Source organism: Aegilops tauschii, chromosome 3 (genome assembly GCF_002575655.3).
Source record: "Aegilops tauschii subsp. strangulata cultivar AL8/78 chromosome 3, Aet v6.0, whole genome shotgun sequence".
In the NCBI taxonomy this organism is placed as follows: Eukaryota; Viridiplantae; Streptophyta; class Magnoliopsida; order Poales; family Poaceae; genus Aegilops; species Aegilops tauschii.
The window spans coordinates 421,722,106-421,729,525 of NC_053037.3; positions in this window are offsets into that span (position 1 = coordinate 421,722,106).

Here is a 7,420-nt window from a genome sequence, read left to right on the forward strand (position 1 = left end):
CATGTAAAAAACCTTGTTGCTGGCGTATGTCCAGTTCGTGTAAGTTAATGGAATGCATTTTGTGTTCCTTTCAAAAAAAGGCGCATTTTGGGAACTGCAAGGGTGACATTACGTAGATACACTTCTTTTTCCAAAATACTTCTTGTTGTTGGCGGACTGGCTGCTTGTGGCAGTAGGTGCGTCACAGGCCCTATCCCCCTTCATCCTGGACCGTTGCAGCATGGGGTAAAACAGAGACCAACAGTAGGCTGCATCCACGGGAGTTTTTCCCCTTAATCACTGTTTGGTAACTGGAGTGGGAAAGGACGGTGGTGGTGTATGTGATACATGGCTGCCGCGTGTAAGCACATATCTGTATCGAGTCTGCCCACAAATAGAAATATGGAAAGTGGCTTCAAAATCTGACGTAGCACCGTCTTTAGGCACCGCTTTAGATGCATGCTAGTGGGGAATCCAGACTCCCTGGGAACACTTTAATCATTTTTGTTTCGAAACGCTTGTTCGCAACCCTTAGCTCTAAACTTCATTACCACAATTTACTTTCACTAGCTTCATCATTTCCATCACATTACTATCTCTTTGGATCACTCTCAACTTGCAGGCACAACATTTAAACCATTCAAGAGGCAAAATATTGATTCATGTACTCCCTCTGGGCTCGATACTCTTACTTTGAAAAGTCTACAACTAAATCATGTGCACTTGCAGGACATCAGATAGCATACTTGAGGTGGAGTAATAGTAGTAGATGCAGCTGAATCAATGGTCTATTTTGTTGGGGAACGCAACATGCAATTTCAAAATTTTCCTACGCTCATGCAAGATCTATCTAGGAGATGCATAGCAACGAGAGGGGGAGAGTGTGTCCACGTACCCTCGTAGACCGAAAGCGGAAGTGTTTGACAACGCAGTTGATGTAGTCGAACTTCTTCTCGTTCTGACCGATCAAGCACCGAACGCACGACACCTCCGAGTTCTGCACACGTTCAGCTCGATGACGTCTCTCGAACTCTTGATCCAGCAAAGTGTCGTGGGAGAGTTTCGTCAGCATGACGGCGTGGTGAAGGTGATGGTGAAGTGATCCGCGCAGGGCTTCGCCTAAGCAGTATGACAATATGATCGGAGACGTAAACTGTGGAGGGGGGCGCCGCACACGGCTAGGAATCAATGTTGTGTGTTCTAGCGGTGCCCCCCTCCCCCCACGTATATATAGGTTGGAGGGGAGGAGAGGCAGCCAAGGGGGCGCCCAAGTAGGAGGAATCCTACTTGGGCCCCTAGTCCAATTCGGCCTCCCCCTTTCCTTTTACCAGAAGGGGGAAAAGGGAAGAGAGGGGGAGGAAGGAAAGGGGGGGCCGAACCCCCACCTCCTTCTCCTATTCGGCCTCCTTCCTTAGGGGGGGCACCACCCTTTGTGGGCTGGTGTGCTTCCCTCCTATGGCCCATAAGGCCCATTATTCCCCCGGAGGGTTCCGGTAACCCCCCGGTACTCTGATATGTACCCGGTATGCCCCGAAACACTTCCGGTGTCCGAATATCATCGTCCTATATATGAATCTTTACCTCTCGACCATTTCGAGACTCCTCGTCATGTCCGTGATCTCATCTGGGACTCCAAAAAACATTCGGTGACCAAATCACATAACTCATATCTTTCCCTAATACTAAAGTGATTAGTGCTTCTGCCCGACTGCTCACTGTCGCGGCGCTTTTGCAAAAAAAGTCCCTGTAGTTTTTGGTATTCAACCCGCAGTCCTCTTTCAAATGACTAATCTGAGAAAACGTTTTAGTTTTACAAAAAGGCCATTCTATTTTGGAGAATTCAACCTGTTATACTTTTTCATGTGGACCAGCAACACACGCACGGCGGTCGAGCGTTCGTTCTGGATCGGGTCAACGCGGCGGCTCGAGCGACTGCGGACGGCGGGCGGCGAGCCGGGGGCCGCCGTGATGACGACAAAGACCGGAGCATGGCTTCACGGGCGAATCCATGGTATCTGGGGCTCCTGGGCAGAAGGAAGTTAGGGAGGTAAGGGAGAGAAGAAGGGGGAAAGGAGGGGCGGCGTGGCGACCTAGGCAGCAGCTCACTGGAGCCGGGCACGGTTGGCTTGGTATGGCGGTACCCCCTCCCTCCAGTGGATTTGTCGCTCCTATTCCACGGCCACCAGTGGCGCAGGCCCCTTTCCTCCTCAAACGCTCAGTAAAGGTGCTCTGCTCTCTACTCACTTGACCACAGACAAGGTCTTCCAGTACGCCGCCGATGTGCAGCCACTCTCCTCTCTCTCTTTCCCTCCCTCTGGTATCCCTCTCTATCTTGATGGAACGGCCCCGGTCATGACTGGTCTGGACTCACACCCAACTTGATTTTTCCTTGTGCTGATTTGGGGTTAGCTCAGGTCCAGGGGCAGGTGCTAATGGAGAGATTGAGAATGAATGGGAGAGGTGGTTGCATCTGTTACCCTTTAGTAATTTTTCTGTCGCTCTCTGCCTTTTCGATTCATAGGTGTACTCAGATCCAAGGATCAGATATATGCTACTGTAAAGTTGTCTCAGGATATTATCTACCTGTTTCTGATGATAAGCTTTCAGTTAGTTGATACCACTGACTTTTCCTGTGTGGTAAAGACAACATCTTCTACAGGACATTTGCTAAGACAAAGCACTTCAGATTCCTTCTACATATAACATGTACCACGAGCTGACTGTGATGGTTGCCGTCTATATTGTCGGGTGAATTGTTCCACACTTCTGATCATCATATTGTATGGATGAGCAGTTGGCCATCTATTATTCTGTGGGGATGTGGTATGTTTGTATTCTTCTAATTAATTCGGTTCAGAATTCTAGCCAATGGAATTTGGTCCACATTTATGTGTACATATGCTCTCCTATATACTGGAAACTTGTGGTTTTACTACAAGTAGACAGATGCAAATGTCCATAGTAATAAACTTGTGGTCACAGGACTACTAGGTTAAAGTATGTTAGATTATGTAAATGGGCATTTTGTTGTCTGCTCTTTAGGTTTCCATAGTATGAGGTGGTGCTCTTGCTTTTAAAAACACATATAAACTGCCATCTATACTGAACAATGGGGCTTCCTATCTAAACTGGAGCAGTAATTCGAGGCTGAAAGGACTGACATTAGCAGCAATAATATAAATATCCATTAGAAGAGTTTTCTGCATTGAGTCCATGGGTCTCACAAAGATGTAGGATAGATAGAATGTTGTAAAGATCATCTTACCTTCGCATGCAATGGAACAATTGTGTGTCTTGATATTTCCTGTTTTCTTTGCTTTTGCAGCCTAGAAATTTTAGACATGCGCATATAAATTGGAGCATCTAATAGTTGTTGAAAAATGTTTTCGAGTAAAGATGCAACTAATACTCAGTTTTCTAGGACTTGATACATCATGGTCTTGTGCTTTGTTGTTTTGTTCGTGTAGAATCCGTCAGCTCTTACCAAGAGGCTCTAGCTTCAAACCTGACTCTTTTAGTAGTTGGATCATTGCACGCATGGAATTGATCGCAGGTACTTCATCTGAAGATCACAAGATCAGAATTTTATTACTCGATGTCGAGACCTGCATTTTTGCTATGGTGCATTCTAGGCTTTCTAAATGTTGTTATGGGGTTCAGAGAGGAAGCGGAGCAGCAATAGTTTGGGTTCAGAGAAGATTAGGAGCAGCAGTTCATTGGAGAAGGAGAGGTACAGCAGCCGAGGGCAACAACAGAGAGCAGAAGTAGTAGGTCAGGGGCGGCAGTAGAGGATCAGAAGCAGAGATGAGTTCGATTCAGTTGCCATTGATAATGATTCAGACTTGAATCTGCACCACCCTTGTGTTACTAAATAGTTTGTCCCTTTTCACTTGTGATTATGCACTTGGGATTTGCAAGGATGCATTGCATTGTTTTTATACTAATTTGATGCACTCTGACTTTGGAATGCGAACAAATGTGATCTTCAATTGGCATTCATGATTCAGACTTTAATTTGCTAATATTGTAGCTGACATAACTTTGAGTGTTACTCGGCTATACCAAGTGGATTGAGATTTTTATTATCCTGATGTCCTGAAAGCAAACTTTGTTCAAGGTTCCTTCTTTATCTTAGGCTTAGTATCGTGCTCATAATCTCAATTGAGTAGCAAGCTTATGGCTTGAGTGTATTTCAGTTGACCAACATGGCTGGAGGTGTGAACCAAACTGACAACAGAGATATCTAGTCTCTCATGCTATATTCTTCATGTAGTATAATGAAGTTTGTTTGAAGCTAACTTAGTCCTCTTGGACGCTCTTGCTTGATACAAGGGTATGAACATGACGTACACCGAGGTAGATGAAAAATAATTTGATGGCCAAGAACCATCGAACCTACGGTGCACTTCTGAACTATTATTGCTCATCTAAAAAAGAAGAGAAAGCAACATACCTTTATCACAAGATGGACGAGCTTGGCATCAATCAACAATCTGATGTCCCTTTACATGAAGTAAGGCCAGCATCAAAAGAAACTTAAGGGCCTTGATTTACAAGGTCACATAAATATCTTGATTGGTCGTTAGTAGTCCTAGGGCTGTTTGGTAGATTCACTTCATAATACTCAATTTTGTCCTGCTTGTATCATCATCCCGTGTAATGCAGCATAGTACTCCCCCTGTAAAGAAATATAAGAGCGTTTAGATCACTACTTTTAAAGACCTAAACGCTCTTCTATTTATTTTTTATGGAGGGAGCACTATGCACAAAGCTCAGCAGCTAAATTACTTGAATGTTGGCTCATGGTTGTTTACTTCTTAAAAAGGTGATTTTATTTCTCCTGGTGCATTGTTATTTGTAGGTATCATTATTCCATAATTTCTGGAGTTCTGCAGGTTAACAGAAATGTCACACATAATTGGTATTGAACTACGAAATATTTATGTCTTCGTTACAACGCACGGGCCTTTTGCTAGTAATACAAAATCGTTATCGAACGTTAAGCGTGCGGACCCTACGGCTTCGAGAACTATGTAGACATGACCGAAACACCTCTCCGGTCAATAACCAACAACGGAACCTGGATGCTCGTATTGGTTCCCACATATTCTACAAAGATCTTTATCGGTCGTACCGTAATGACAACATACGTTATTCCCTTTGTCATCGGTATGTTACTTGCCCGAGATTCAATCGTCGGTATCTTCATACCTAGTTCAATATCGTTACCGGCAAGTCTCTTTACTCATTCCGTAATGCATCATCCTGCAATTAACTCATTAGTCACATTGCTTGCAAGGCTTATTATCATGTGCATTACCGAGAGGGCCCAGAGATACCTCTCCGATACTCGGAGGGATAAATCCTAATCTTGATCTATGCCAACCCAACAAACACCTTTGGAGTTACCTGTAGAGCATCTTTATAATCACCCAGTTACGTTGTGACGTTTGATAGCACACAAGATATTCCTCCGGTATTCGGGAGTTGCATAATCTCATAGTCAAAGGAATATGTATATGACATGAAGAAAGCAATAGCAATAAAACTTAACGATCATTATGCTAAGCTAATAGATGGGTCTTTCCATCACATCATTCTCCTAATGATGTGATCCCGTTCGTCAAATGACAACTCATGTCTATGGTTAGGCAACTTAACCATCTTTGATTAATGAGCTAGTCTAGTAGATGCTTACTAAGGACACTGTGTTTTGTCTATGTATCCACACATGTATCAAGTTTCCAGTTAATACAATTCTAGCATGAATAATAAACATTTATCATGATATAAGGAAATATAAAATAACAACTTTATTATTGCCTCTAGGGCATATTTCCTTCAGTCTTCCACTTGCACTAGAGTCAATAAACTGGTTCACATCGCCATGTGATTTAACACCAATAGTTCACAGCTTTATGTGATTAACACCCATAGTTCACATCGCCATGTGACCAACACCCGAAGGGTTTACTAGAGTCAATAATCTAGTTCACATCGCTATGTGATTAACACCCAAAGAGTACTAAGGTGTGATCATGTTTTGCTTGTGAGAGAGGTTTAGTCAATGGGTTTTCCACATTCAGATCTGTATGCATTTTGCAAATTTCTATGTCTACAATGCTCTGCATGGAGCTACTCTAGCTAATTGCTCCCACTTTTAATACATATCCAGATTGAGACTTAGAGTCATCTGGATCGGTGTAAAAGCTTGCATCGACGTAACTCTTTACGACGAACTCTTTATCACCTACATAACTGAGAAATATTTGTTTAGTCCTCTAAGGATAATTTTGACCGTTGTCTAGTGATCTACTCCTAGATGATAAAGTTTTGAAGAAGTTCAAAATGGATCAGTCAAAGAAAGGGTTCTTGCGTGTATTACAAGGTGTGAAGTTGAGTCAGACTCAATGCCCAACCACTGCAGAAGATAGAGAGAGAATGAAAGTCATTCCCTATGCCTCAGTCATAGGTTCTATAAAGTATGCCATGCTGTGTATCAAACTGAGCCATAGGGAATGACTTTCACTTTTTCTATCAAGTGGTATCAGTTTTCAGGTTGCTCGGTGAGAATTTCCAGTTTCCCCTAGATTAGATTTATTTTCTTACCTATTGTCCAAGAAAAAGCCACAAAAAAGTTAGATCTATTCATCCTTTTGTCCAAGCCAGTCCGAGCCTTTGCAATTTTCTTTTCATTGTTTCCATTATTGAATTATCGGTTGCATCGTCGTGTCGAGTTGCTGGTCTTAGTGTCCAGTTCGTTTAGAGTTTCGAGTTCTGTTCACATTAGTCACGTCGCCGCTGCATCGTTATCCCTTCCGTTGTCCACCACATCATCCATCAATTTCCACCACGTGCTACCCATAGTTCATTGTCATAATCATAGTTGAGGTCGTTCACATCTTCGCTTGATCCAATCTGCATCTTATCTAGTTTGTCTTGGAAAGAGGGAGAGAAAAAAAGACAGAGAAAAAAGAAAAAAAGCCAGAGAAAGAAAAAGAAAAAAGTGTGAGGAAAAAAAGAGATAAAAAAACAAAATTCAGATCTATCTAGACTCAATCTTGTAGTTGAATTCGGATTTGAATCTGTTTTGTGCACTGTTCAGTAAACAGGCATAACTTCCTTATACGAAGTCCGTTTTGGCTACGCGAGTACTTAAATGAAAGCTAGCGACGAGCCGCATCTAAATAGTTGCAGAGGCTAGTTCAATATTTGACACCTCAAAATCGTCTTCTAAATAGGTCTTTTTGCCCTCCGAAGTTCGCGGACACAGCTTATTCCAGTTTTTCAGGCCAGTTTTAGAATTCTTTGACTCCTCATATCACTTCGGAATTGAGTGATTCTTTTTGCATTGGAAAGCTTGAGTTAGTAGCATTCTTTGAAAAAAATTATCAGAAAATTGGCTCAAACTTTTCAAGAGGAAAGTTGGAGAGAGAGTTGT